Genomic DNA, 14,769 nt, shown 5'->3' with positions numbered 1-14,769 from the left:
TCTAAGCACTATGGGACATAACATCTGAGGTCAACAGTCCCCTATACCTAGAACTACTTAAACCTAACTAACCTAAGGACATCACACACATCCATGCCCCAGGCAGGATTCGAACCTGCGACCGTAGCAGCAGAGCGGTTCCGGGCTGAAGCGCCTAGAACCGCTCGGCCACAGCGACCGGCGGCTATTAATCACGTAATGTTTTATTCTCTCATGTATTATCAGGCATGTCACAGATTTTGCTTCAGCTAATGGAATTTAGTTGGTTACAACACTGTTTTTTATTTGTAACCGATCTAAAAATGGCAGTAACCGAAAGTGAAATGTAAAATCTGTAACATCAAGACATAATTTTACAAATTACTCCTGTCGCTATTGAAGTAAGTGGAGTGAATTAAATACACCTCCACTCTTTTCCAAAAACACACACTTAACTGTCTGTAAATAACGGTTAATATTCCTGTCCTCTGGTTCTGATCAAGATTTTTGAGAGTGCTCGCTTGTTTATCATGAAATTGCCGGAAATGAGAATTCCACTGCCTACCTACTTGGATATTTGGGCAAAAAATGTTCTGTAATTAACAGTGAATAGTAAATGTAAAAAAATGAACACTATCACTTAAGGCTGATGCCACCCTTATGGTGGAAATAATCCTGAGGCAAAGAAACTTCACTTCGGATTTTCGGGTGGGAACGAATGTTGCCATCATCATCATCATCACCAAAGCATCTGGCGTTCTACGGGTCGAAGCGTGGAATATTAGATTTTTTTAATCGTGTCGGACAGTTAGAAAACCTAAAAGATAAAACCTGACAAATGGGTAGGTTGAAGCTAGGCGTAGTGAGACTTAGTTCAGTGTGTTGGAGGGAAGGGCTTCAAGCAGGGCAAGAACAGGGTAATCAACACAAAGTCAAGTAGCAGTAATGTGGGAGTAGGTTTAATACTGAACCAGGAAACCTGAATGTGCATAAACTGTAAGGCATAGCATAGTAAACGCATTATGTCTGCTAGCTCCGCAGATCAAGAAAATGTATGACGAGATAACCAGTACGTAAAATAAGACAAGAGTTGACAGCAAGAATAAGAAAAGAGGGAAAGATTAATTTGGAACACGGACTGGGGAAAAAGAATCAAAGAGGATACCGTCTTGTAGAGTTTAGTGATATTTTTAACACTTGGACTGAATATGATAAAAGAAGATTGTATACGTTGAAGAAGAGTCCTAGAGACACAGGAAGGTATCATATAGATTACTTAGTGATAACACAGATATTTCTAAGTCATATTTTAAAGCGGAAAATATTTAAAGGCAGAGACGTAGACTCTGAATGTAATTTAACAGACATGAACTGCAAGTTAAAATAGAAGAAACTGCAGAAAGACAGAAAATCATGGAAATGGGACGTCGATAAGCCGAAGAAGCCAACCGTTGTTGGGAGTTCCGAAGTGAGCATTGCGCAGATGAGAAACGGGTAGCGTTGAGAAATGAAATAGGTATCAAATGGGCAAAAAAAAATCGCAATAGGAATCCTTGGATAACACACGAACTATTGAATTAATAAATATACTACACCACTGGACATTAAAATTGCTACACCAAGAAGAAATGCAGATGATAAACGGGTATTCATTGGACAAATATATTATACTAGAACTAACATCTCATTACATTTTCACGCAATTTGGGTGCATAGATCCTGAGAAATCAGTACCCAGAACAACCACCTCTGGCCGTAATAACGGCCTTGGCACGCCTGGGCATTGAGTCCAACAGAGCTTGGATGGCGTGTACATGTACAGCTGCCCATCCAGCTTCAACACGATACCTCAGTTCATCAACAGTAGTGACTGGCGTATTGTGACGAGCCAGTTGCTAGACCACCATTGAACAGACGTTTTCAATTGGTGAGAGATCTGGAGAATGTGCTGGCCAGGGCAACAGTCAAACATTTTCTGTATCCAGAAAGGCCCGTACAGGACCTGCAACATGCGGTCGTGCGTTATCCTGCTGAAATGTAGGGTTTCGCAGGGATCGAATAAAGGGTAGAAAAAAATGGTTCAAATGGCTCTGAGCACTATGGGACTTAACATCTGTGGTCATCAGTCCCCTAGAACTTAGAACTACTTAAACCTAACTAACCTAAGGACATCACACACAACCATGCCCGAGGCAGGATTCGAACCTGCGACCGTAGCAGTCGCGCGGTTCCGGACTGAGCGCCTAGAACCGCTAGACTACCGCGGCCGGCCAATGAAGAGTAGAGCCACGGGTCGTAACGCATATGTAATGTAACGTCCACTGTTCAAAGTGCCGTCAATGCGAACAAGAGGTGACCGAGACGTGTAACCAATGGCATCCCATACCATCACGCCGGGTGATACACCAGTACGGCGTTGACTAATACACGCTTCCAATGTGCGTTTACCGCGATGTCGCCAAAACGGATGCGACCGTCATGATGCTGTAAACAGAACCTGGATTCATCCGAAAAAATGACGTTTTGCCATTCGTGCACCCAGGTTCGTCGTCGAGTATACCATCGCAGGCGCTCCTGTCTGTGATGCAGCGTCAAGGGTAACCGCACCCTTGATCTCCGAGCTGATAGTCCATGCTGTTGCAAATGTCGTCGAACTGTTCGTGCAGATGGTTGTCTTGCAAACGTCCCCATCTGTTGACTAGGGATCGAGACGTGGTTGCACGATCCGTTACAGCCATGCGGATAAGACGCCTGTCATCTCGACTGCTAGTGATAAGAGGCCGTTGAGATGCAGCACGGCGTTCCGTACGAACACACCGATTCGATATTCTCCTAACAGTCATTTGATCTCGACCAACGCGAGCAGCAATGTCGCGATACGATAAACCGCAATCGCGATAGGGTACAATCCGACCTTTATCAAAGTCGGAAACGTCATGGTACGCATTTCTCCTCCTTACACGAGGCATCACAACAACATTTCACCAGGCAACGCCGGTCAACTGCTGTTTGTGTATGAGAAATCGGTTGGAAACTTTCCTCATGTCAGCACGTTGTAGGTGTCGCCACCGGCGCCAACCTTATGTGAATGCTCTGAAAAGCTAATCATTTGCATATCACAGCATCTTCTTCCTGTCGTTTACGTTTCGCGTCTGTAGCACGTCATCTTCATTGTGTAGCAATTTTAATGGCCAATAGTGTATTACACCACACAACCAGTCTACCTAACATCACTTTTCTAATGGTGCTGAGAGTCACAAAAATTCCGAAATTACTCGCAAACGAGGGTCCACCAGGGTGAATGGCTGCAGGTTGTGATACCTGGCATCTTCACCTACATCACCGTATATTTGGTTTCAAAAAACAGATCCCACAACTGGAGTGAGACACAGCAGGTTCCACAGGATGTCGGAGTGTGTCAGGGGTCACGTTCAGAATGGACTGCACAGTGCATGTGTTCCACTAAGCTACGTTTGTAATTGGAGCACTGAAGACACCATACCTCAGATACTCCCACAGCCAGAATGGTTCAGATGGCTCTAAGCACTATGGGACTTAACATCTGAGGTCATCAGTCCCCTAGACTTAGAACTACTTAAACCTAACTAACCTAAGGACATCACACACATCCATGCCCGAGGCAGCCGCGTGGTTCCAGAATGAAGCGCCTAGAACAACTCGGCCACAGCGGCCGGGCCACAGCCAGAAACCACACGGATTAAGATCAGGTGATCTGGACGGCCAGGCTGTAGGGAAATGGCGGCTGATAATTCTACCATTTCCCAAAATGTCCCTGTAGCAACTGCTCCACTTGCTGTGCAATTTGCGCCGTCGTGCGTAAAAATGATGCTACCCGCACATCCATGCTGTTGAATGGTTGTAATGACATTGGTGCGCAAAAGACTCTCATAGCGTTTAACAGTGGGTGATGTGTGACTGATTAGTTTTCCCAACTGTATAGATAAAATACCAATCATCACATAACCGGTTTGATCAAAGTCGGCTAACAACGTATCTACATCTACATCCATACTCCGCAAGCCACCTGACAGTGTGTGGCGGAGGGTACATTGAGTACCTCTATCGGTTTTCCCTTCTATTCCAGTCTCGTATTGTTTGTGGTAAGAAAGATCGTCGGTATGCCTCTGTGTCGCCTCTAATCTCTCTGATTTTATCCTCATGGTCTCTTCGCGAGATATACGTAGGAGGGAGCAACACACTGCTTGATCATCGGTGTGTGATTATATGATAGCGGAACAAACACTGGCAGCAGTTACTTCTGTAAAATATCTGGGAGTATGCGTGCGGAACGATTTGAAGTGGAATGATCATATAAAATTACTTGTTGGTAAGGCGGGTGCCAGGTTGAGATTCATTGGGAGAGTCCTTAGAAAATGTAGTCCATCAACAAAGGAGGTGGCTTACAAAACACTCGTTCGACCTATACTTGAGTATTGCTCATCAGTGTGGGATGCGTACCAGATCGGGTTGACGGAGGAGATAGAGAACATCCAAGAGCGGCGAGTTTCGTCAAGGGGTTATTTGGTAACCGTGATAGCGTTACGGAGATGTTTAGCAAACTCAAGTGGGAGACTCTGCAAGGGAGGCGCTCTGTATCGCGGTGTAGCTTGCTGTCCAGGTTTCGAGAGGGTGCGTTTCTGGATGAGGTATCGAATATATTGCTTCCCCCTACTTATACCTCCCGAGGAGATCACGAATCTAAAATTAGAGAGATTCGAGCGCGCACGGAGGCTTTCCGGCAATCGTTCTTCCTGCGAACCATACACGACTGGAACAGGAAGGGGAGGTAATGACACTGGCACGTAAAGTGCCCTCCGCCACACACCGTTGGGTGGCTTCCGGAGTATAAATGTAGATGTAGATGTAGAAGGCATGTTCTCGAAACTTCAACAAAAGCCCGTACCGAGCTATTGAGCGTCTCTCTTGCAGAGTCTTCCACTGGAGTTAATCATCTCTGTAACGCTTTCGCGATTACTAAATGATCCTGTAACGAAGCGCGCTGCTCGCCGTTGGATCTTCTCTGTCTCTTCTATCAACCCTATCTGGTACGGATCCCACACTGCTGAGCAGTATTCAAGCAGTGGGCGAACAAGCGTTCTGTAACCTACTTCCTTTGTTTTCGGACTGCATTTCCTTAAATTCTTCCAATGAATCCCAGTCTGTCATCTGCTTTACCGACGATTAATTTTATACGGTCATTCCATTTTAAATCACTCCTAATGCCTACTCCCAGATAATTTATGGAATTAACTGCTTCCAGTTGCTGACCTGCTATATTATAGCTAAATGATATGGGATCTTTCTTTGTATGTATTCGCAGCACATTACACTTGTCTATATTGAGATTCAATTGCCATTACGTGCACCATGCGTCAATTCGCTGCAGATCCTCCTGCATTTCAGTACAATTTTCCATTGTTACAACCTCTCGATAAACCACAGCATCATCTGCAAAAAGCCTCAGTGAACTTCCGATGTCATCCACCGGGTCATTTATGTGTATTGTGAATAGCGACGGTCCTACGACACTCCCCTGCGGCACACCTGAAATCACTCTTACTTCGGAATACTTCTCTCCATTGAGAACGACATGCTGCGTTCTGTTATCTAGGAACTCTTCAATCTAATCACACAATAAGTCTGATAGTCCATATACTCTTACTTTGTTCATTAAACGACTGTGGGGAACTGTATCAAACGCCTTTCGGAGGAAACACGGCATCTACCTGGGAACCCGTGTCTATGGCCCTCTGAGTCTCGTGGACGAATAGCGCGAGCTGGGTTTCACACGATCGTCTTTTTCGAAACCCATGCAGATTCCTACAGAGTAGATTTCTAGTCTCTAAAAAAGTCGTTATACTCGATTATAATGTGTGTTCCAAAATTCTACAACAACGTGCTGTAGCTGTCCAACCAGACTGGAGCGCGCACAGCCAGAGACGTGAATCCTTTATCGCACCCCCATGTGTTGCGTGTTCCAGCCTTTCACACACACACACACACACACACAAAACCCTCCTCCATCCCCCTAGTCTGGCAATGAAGGGGTGGAAGGCGCCGTCCTTCATCAGCGCTTGTTTACTCAATTAGAGAGCAGTGCGCGGGAAGACTTTTTAGTGCGCCTCCTCAAACGGTTTGTCGTGGACGTAATTAGTTTACGAGCGCAGCTTCGTTAGCGCCGAGGGCTCTGCGTACAAGAGGCCCTTTCCTCGAAAAAGTGAAGGCTCGATCCATCTTTTTATGCTGACACGTTGCCGTTCCGGCTTCCTCGCCTGTCGGTTGTACTGGGTACAAAAAGCTGCCACACCCACAAGACGGCGCAAGGTGTGTGGCAAGAGACTGCTTGTTACCAGTACTGTGTTTTCTCTTTCCTGCGAGACAAGGTCTGCGTGTCGAGAATGCCGTTTCAGAAATGCACCCTAATATCTTTAGTTTTACCTCTGTCGTCTTCTCAAATGGACAAGCGAACCCGACAACGCTTCGCAATTGCTAAATTGCATGGGAATTGATCACTATTGGCCATTAAAATTGCTACACCAAGAAGAAATGCAGATGATAAACGGGTATTCATTGGACACATATATTGTAGTAGAACTGATATGTGATTACATTTTCACGCAATTTGGGTGCTTAGATACCGAGAAATCAGTACCCAGAACAACCACCTCTGGCCGTAATAACGGCCTTGATCCGCCTGGGCATTGTTAAACACAGCTTGGATGGCATGTACAGGTACAGCTGCCCATAGAGCGACAAAACGATACCACAGTTCATCAACAGTAGTGAAGAGCCAGTTGCTCGGCCACCAGAGACCAGACATATTGAATTGGTGAGAGATCTGGGGAATGTGCTGGCCAGGGCAGCAGTCGAATATTTTCTGTATCCAGAAAGGCCCGTACAGGACCTGCAACATGCGGTCGTGCATTATCCTGCTGAAATGTAGGGTTTCGCAGGGCTCGAATGAAGGGTAGAGCCACGGGTCGTAACGCATCTGAAATGTAACGTCCACTGTTCAAAGTGCCGTCAATGATAACAAGAGGTGACCGAGACGGTTAACCAATTGCACCCCATACCATCAAGCCGGGTGATACGCCAGTATGGCGATGACGAATAAACGCTATGTGCGTTCACGATGATGTCGCCAAACACGGATGCGACCATCATGATGCTGTAAACAGAACCTGGATCCATCCGAAAAAATGACGTTTTGCCATTCGTGCACCCACGTTCGTCGTTGAGTACACCATCACAGGCGCTCCTGTCTGTGATGCAGCGTCAAGGGTAACCGCAGCCATGGTCTCCGAGCTGATAGTCCATGCTGCTGCAAATGTCGTCCAACTGTTCGTGCAGATGGGTGTTGTCTTTCACGCGTCACCGTCTGTTGATTCAACGATCCAGACGTGGCTACACGATCCTTTACAGCTATGCGAATAAGATGCCTGTCATCTCGACTGCTAGTGATACGATTTCATATTCTGCTAACAGACATTGGATCTCGACCAACGCGAGCAGCAATGTCGCGATACGATAAACCACAATCGCGATAGGCTACAATCCGACCTTTATCAAAGTCGGAAAAGTGATGGTACGCATTTCTCCTCCTTACACGAGGCATCACAACAACGTTTCACCAGGCAACGCCGGTCAACTGCTGTTTGTGTATGAGAAATCGGTTGGAAACATTCCACATGTCAGAACGTTGTAGGCGTCGCCACCGGCGCCAACCTTGTGTGAATGCTCTGAAAAGCTAATCATTTGCATATCACAGCATCTTCTTCTTGTCGGTTAAATTTCGCGTCAGTAGCACGTCATCTTCGTGGTGTAGCAATTTTAATGGCCAGTAGTGTATATACAGTGGAACCTCGCTAAAAGAACAGCCCCAACGACGCGCAATTCGCATAGGAAGCAAAACAAATCGAAAAAAATGACTTGCTTAAGGAGCGATGTTTCGCATAAGTAGAGACGACGATTTAGACTGAGGTGGGTTTAACGGTCTTTCTGATACCATGTTAGTGCACCTTGTGATCACACATTTTTTCTGTTTTTTGAGCTGTGTTACTGCTCAAGTTACGTGCTGCAGAAAGCAAAATTGCAATTTAACCACAGCTACTCAAAGGAGATACGAAGCTAGGGATCTTTGCTGATGGACAAACTTGTGGTTGGAACATAATTTTAATTTCAACAAAAGATCAAATTTCATTGTTACAGATTACAGAATCAGAATAACAATATAAAAATTTAATTAGTACCTTTGTCCTCTTAAGAATATATACAACTGTCTTCAACCGTCTGCCTTGTTTTTCTTTTTTTAAAAAAGGATGCTAATGGAATTACGAAAGTACAAGTCTTTAAATTTCGGACGCTTGTCCTTCACCAGAGTTAGAAAAACTATGTGATTAGATCATGGATTAATATAAAAAACAGAACTTGAAAGATATTAATTAGATCTGGTTGTAACAGGATCACAGACAGACACCACCATAAGCACACTATCAAGTTCATTGCTTACGTAACCAAAATTCACACACCACTAATGATCCACCTTGAGTTACTTGTGGAAAGATCTCGTCCGTCCCAGCGGACAGGCCGGATATTTAACTAAAGAATGGAAGCGATGCTTATACACGGTGGTACTCGGAACAAACGAGTAAAAAGAAATCGCCGAGCAATTTAGAAGATGATCAGGGTGCAAGCCAGGGCAGAAAACACACCGAACACACACACGATCGCAGCCTGCCCGCCAAGGCGACAAACGCCATATGCCCCACGTACCAGACCATTTCTGCAACAGCAAATAATTCACGCAGCAGACAAATTCAACTGGTGATTCAGCTTTTCCAAGACCATGCAAAGCTTACTAACTACGTGACTATCTTTCTAATAACTTCCGGGAATTCAGCCAGGTAACACTTTCAGCGACCGCCGATATTTCGGCGGGAGAACACCCCGCCATTTTCAAGGCAAACTGCAACGGACCGGCGACGTGCATGCAAATTTAAAACCTCGGTTCTCGGACTGATGCGGGAAAGATAACACACACACACACACACACACACACACACACACACACACACACTGAGCACTAGTGCCACCAAAGATGACCAAAGTCAGAGCTATCGATAGTGAGACTATGAATTCGCAGGCGAGGTAGCATTGACTCTGTCCCTCTGTTTTTTGACAATGGAGAGAGCCGGATTCGAAACAGAGTTTAAACAGAAACCTCCACCCCTGTTAACGAGGCTGTTCGCTAATTTAATCTCAACTGCCTCCTTAATAGCACTGTCCCAATAGCTGGGCGTGCATGCCAATATCTCGGTGTTGTTATATAATATGAGGTGACCAGCAATGTTCGGCAATAGCAGATCTATTTGGCTGCTTTAATCGTGTGTGCCGTTTATGCTCAGTACATCGGTCCTCCACGGTCCTGATAGTTTGACCAACATATGCCATGCCGCAGCTACAAGGAATGCGATATACATCCTCCTTACGCAGGCCAAGAAAACTGGTCACCCAATGTTATATAACAACACCAAGATATTGGCATGCACGTCCAGCCATTGGGACAGTGTTAATAAGGAGGCAGTTGAGATTAAATTAGCGAGCAACCTCCTTAACAGGAATGTAGGTTTTTATTTAAACTCTGTTTGGAATCCGGTTCTCCCCCTTGTCGAAAAACAGAGTCAATGCTACCTCACCTGCGAGTTCGTAGTCTCACTATCGATAGCTCTGACTTTGGTCATCTTTGGTGGCACTAGTGTTCAGTGTGTGTGTTATCTTTCCTGCAAGACAGCCAAGTCACTATGAGAGGAAGCCGAAAGGCACGCGTTCAAGCTCACGCAGGCTGGCGTGAGGTCTGGAACAGGTAAAGTGATTGAGACTAGCAAATAAAGTACGAAGCTGCTGGAATACTTAACTTTAATCCATAAGTGGTGAACATAGCTCTTGACGGTACATGCATCACAAGACAAATAGCAAATGATAATGGCGCCTTGCTAGGTCGTAGCAAATGACGTAGCTGAAGGCTATGCTACAGGGTGTTTCAAAAATGACCGGTATATTTGAAACGGCAATAAAAACTAAACGAGCAGCGATAGAAATACACCGTTTGTTGCAATATGCTTGGGACAACAGTACATTTTCAGGCAGACAAACTTTCGAAATTACAGTAGTTACAATTTTCAACAACAGATGGCGCTGCGGTCTGGGAAACTCTATAGTACGATATTTTCCACATATCCACCATGCGTAGCAATAATATGGCGTAGTCTCTGAATGAAATTACCCGAAACCTTTGACAACGTGTCTGGCGGAATGGCTTCACATGCAGATGAGATGTACTGCTTCAGCTGTTCAATTGTTTCTGGATTCTGGCGGTACACCTGGTCTTTCAAGTGTCCCCACAGAAAGAAGTCACAGGGGTTCATGTCTGGCAAATAGGGAGGCCAATCCACGCCGCCTCCTGTATGTTTCGGATAGCCCAAAGCAATCACACGATCATCGAAATATTCATTCAGGAAATTAAAGACGTCGGCCGTGCGATGTGGCCGGGCACCATCTTGCATAAACCACGAGGTGTTCGCAGTGTCGTCTAAGGCAGTTTGTACCGCCACAAATTCACGAAGAATGTCCAGATAGCGCGATGCAGTAATCGTTTCGGATCTGAAAAATGGGCCAATTATTCCTTTGGAAGAAATGGCGGCCCAGACCAGTACTTTTTGAGGATGCAGGGACGATGGGGCTGCAACATGCGGCTTTTCGGTTCCCCATATGCGCCAGTTCTGTTTATTGACGAAGCCGTCCAGGTAAAAATAAACTTCGTCAGTAAACCAAATGCTGCCCACATGCATATCGCCGTCATTAATCCTGTGCACTATATCGATAGCGAATGTCTCTCGTGCAGCAATGGTAGCGGCGCTGAGGGGTTGCCGCGTTTGAATTTTGTATGGATAGAGGTGTAAACTCTGGCGCATGAGACGATACGTGGACGTTGGCGTCTTTTGGACCGCAGCTGCAACACGGCGAACGGAAACCCGAGGCCGCTGTCGGATCACCTGCTGCACTAGCTGCGCGTTGCCCTCTGTGGTTGCCGTACGCGGTCGCCCTACCTTTCCAGCACGTTCATCCGTCACGTTCCCAGTTCGTTGAAATTTTTCAAACAGACCCTTTATTGTATCGCTTTTCAGTCCTTTGGTTACATTAAACCTCCGTTGAAAACTTCGTCTTGTTGCAACAACACTGTGTTCTAGGCGGTGGAATTCCAACACCAGAAAAATCCTCTGTTCTAAGGAATAAACCATGTTGTCTACAGCACACTTGCACGTTGTGAACAGCACACGCTTACAGCAGAAAGACGACGTACAGAATGGCGCACCCACAGACTGCGTTGTCTTCTATATCTTTCACATCACTTGCAGCGCCATCTGTTGTTGAAAATTGTAACTACTGTAATTTCGAAAGTTTGTCTGCCTGAAAATGTACTGTTGTCCCAAGCATATTGCAACAAACGGTGTATTTCTATCGCTGCTCGTTTAGTTTTTATTGCCGTTTCAAATATACCGGTCATTTTTGAAACACCCTGTAAATATCGTCTCGGCAAATGAGAGCGTAATTTGTCAGTGAACCATCGCTAGCAAAGTCGGCTGTAAAACTGGGGCGAGCGCTAGGAAGTGTCTCTAGACCTGCCGTGTGGCGGCGCTCGGTCTGCAATCACTGATAGTGGCGACACGCGGGTCCGACGTATACTAGCGGACCGCGGCCGATTTAAAGGCTACCACCTAGCAAGTGTGGTGTCTGGCGGTGACACCACAAAAACTCTATTCTCTTTTGCAGTTGCCGAAATAATTAGCTCCGCGAAAACTACACTACGAAGCCTTAGACTTCGTAAGTTCCGTATAACACTCTCTTATTCAGAACCATCCTTAACTGATCTCCGGTAGATACAACATGCCACCATAAGATTCACAGGTTGACAGCAGACTGTGAATCATACGTAACTTCATGCTTCCAGTTATGCGATGAGATGATGTCCAGCCTGAGATGACGGACCCGCGACCGTTTCGCACGCAAACGCGTCGACTTATCAGCACCGTACAGCCGGCGAGCGGCAATACGTCGAGGACGGCGAGGCCCAGGCAAAGCGGATCGGGACGAGGGCCTGCCTTCAAAACATGTTGCCTCGTTGAACGCCGACCGGAGAGACCACGGCCACACGGCAAGCCGGAAAGCCAAAGGCGAAACAGAGATACAAGACCCAGACGGGTGTCGATATCAGCGCCCAAGTGGAGCATACGAGGCGCGGCTGGAAAAAAACCGGACTGATGCTGGAAAAAACATTTATTTACAATTATTTACAATTTCATGTAACAGTCGCCAATGGGCAAGGTTTTTCTTCCGTTCATTAGTGAGGTCACACATCGTATTGGGAAAGTTTTAAGCAAGTATGGAGTGGAAACTATTTTCAGACCCACCAGGAAAATAAAAGAATATTTAAGATCGGCAAAAGAAGCACGACACCCTTTGGCTACACCGGGGCTATATAAAATTCCTTGTAGTTGTGGACAGGTTTATGTCGGTACCACAAAGAGATGTGTGAACACCCGTCTTGGTGAACATAAGAGGAATTGCCGCCTGGGTCACACAGATAAATCCGCCGTAGCGGAACATGTTTACCAGGAAGGTGATCATGAAATAAAATTCTGCGAGACGAGCGTCATATCAATAACCGCGCATTACGAGGTGCGGCTAGAAAAAAACCGGACTGATGCTGGAAAAAACATTTATTTACAATTTCATGTTATCTCCTTCAATGTACTCTCCTCCTCGGTCTCTACACCGCTCCATACGAATTTTCCACTGTTCATAGCAATGCTGCAGATCATTTTCGGTAAGTCCATACATTACTTCCGTCGCTTTTTCTTCTACTGCTTCAACAGTCTCAAATCTAGTTCCTTTCAAAGCTGACTTGACTTTAGGGAAAAGAAAAAAGTCACAGGGGGCCAAATCCGGTGAGTAGGGTGGATGATCTAAGATGGGAATGTTGTGTTTTGCCAAAAACGTCTTCACTGACAACGCACTGTGAGCTGGGGCATTGTCTTGGTGAAGGATCCATGACTTTTTTCTCCACAAATCGTTCCGTTTTCTCCGTACTCGCTCACGTAGGGAAGCCAGGACGCTAATGTAGTAATGTTGATTCACTGTTTGTCCCTCTGGTACCCAATCAATGTGCACAATCCCTTTGATGTCAAAAAAAAACCATCATCATTGCCTTGAATTTCGATTTTGACATTCGTGCTTTTTTTTTGTGGTGGAGAACCAGGAGTTTTCCAATGCATCGATTGGCGTTTAGTTTCGGGATCATAAGTAAAAAACCACGATTCATCGCAAGTAATAACATTTTGTAAGAAGGTGGGATCACTTTCAATGTTTTCCAGGATGTCAGAACAAATCATTCTTCGGCGTTCCTTCTGTTCAACTGTGAGACACTTTGGAACTATTTTTGAACACACTTTGTTCATGTTGAAACTTTCATGAAGAATCTGCCTAACACTTTCCTTGTCAACTCCTGTTAACTCAGACGCTGCTCTGATTGTTAAACGGCGATCTTGTCGAACAAGTTTACCGATTTTTTCAATGTTTGCATCAGTTTTTGCTGACAATGGTCTGCCAGTGCGAGTGTCATCACTGGTGTCTTCGCGGCCATCTTTAAATCATTTAAACCACTCAAACACTTGTGTTCGCGATAAACAATCATCGCCGTACACTTGTTGTAACATTACAAACATTTCACTTGCAGATTTTCCTAGTTTGAAACAAAATTTGATGTTAACACGCTGTTCTTTCTGTACACTCAACATTTTCCGACGCACAGACAAAACGTCAACTACTTAAAACAGACGCCACGGGCAGACTGAGTGCAGGAGGCAGATGAAACTCTAGCAGTAGGCGGAGCGAGAGTCACGTGACAGGCCACGCGACTTTCAGGCTTATTGCATTCGTTTTATTGTTTCACCAGTACTAGTCCGGTTTTTTTCTAGCCACACCTCGTAACTAGCGCCGGTCGCCAAGGCTCGTTTTTTATGGGCAAATTTTAATAATCTTCATAGAAATGTTCACGATAGCCGCAAGAAGACGACCATAAGAGAAAGAAAATAACCTTATAAATGAAACGTAAAATAATCAAAAACGGAAACGTGGTGTGAGCGTTTCTGATTTAGCACACGCATACAATCAGTCTGCATCAACTATTTGCACTTTCAAGAACAAGGACATGATTAAGGAGACAGATGCTTCAAAAGGAGAATAGTCTCTAAACAACGGATTCGTAACCTGGATGATGCCGAACGTTTGGTCTTTATATGAATAAATGAAAAGAAATTGCAAGGCGACACTATTAACAAGAACATCATTTGTGAGAAGGCGAGAATGATTTTCGCCGACCTCGTTAAAAAACGCCACGATCATCGGCTGCCGGAGAAGGGAAGCCGTGGGTGGTTCCAGAAGTTTAACAGAAGAACCGGCATCCACAGCGTTGCGAGGCACGGTAAAGCAGACAGCTGCGACACAAAGGCAGCCGAGAACTTCATTAGCTTCAAGACGCTTGTAGATTCTGAGGGTTATCTGCCGCAACAGGTCTATTCTGGAGAGAGATGCCGGAGCGTACCTTTAAAACAGCAGAGGAGAATGCACTGCCCGGTCACAAGATAATGAAAGACCGTCTCACATTGCTATTCTGTGCCAATGCAAGCGACGATTTGAAAATTAAACCGCTGC

This window comes from Schistocerca americana, chromosome 10 (assembly GCF_021461395.2).
Source record: "Schistocerca americana isolate TAMUIC-IGC-003095 chromosome 10, iqSchAmer2.1, whole genome shotgun sequence".
NCBI classification, from domain to species: Eukaryota; Metazoa; Arthropoda; class Insecta; order Orthoptera; family Acrididae; genus Schistocerca; species Schistocerca americana.
This window is presented reverse-complemented; position numbering follows the sequence as displayed.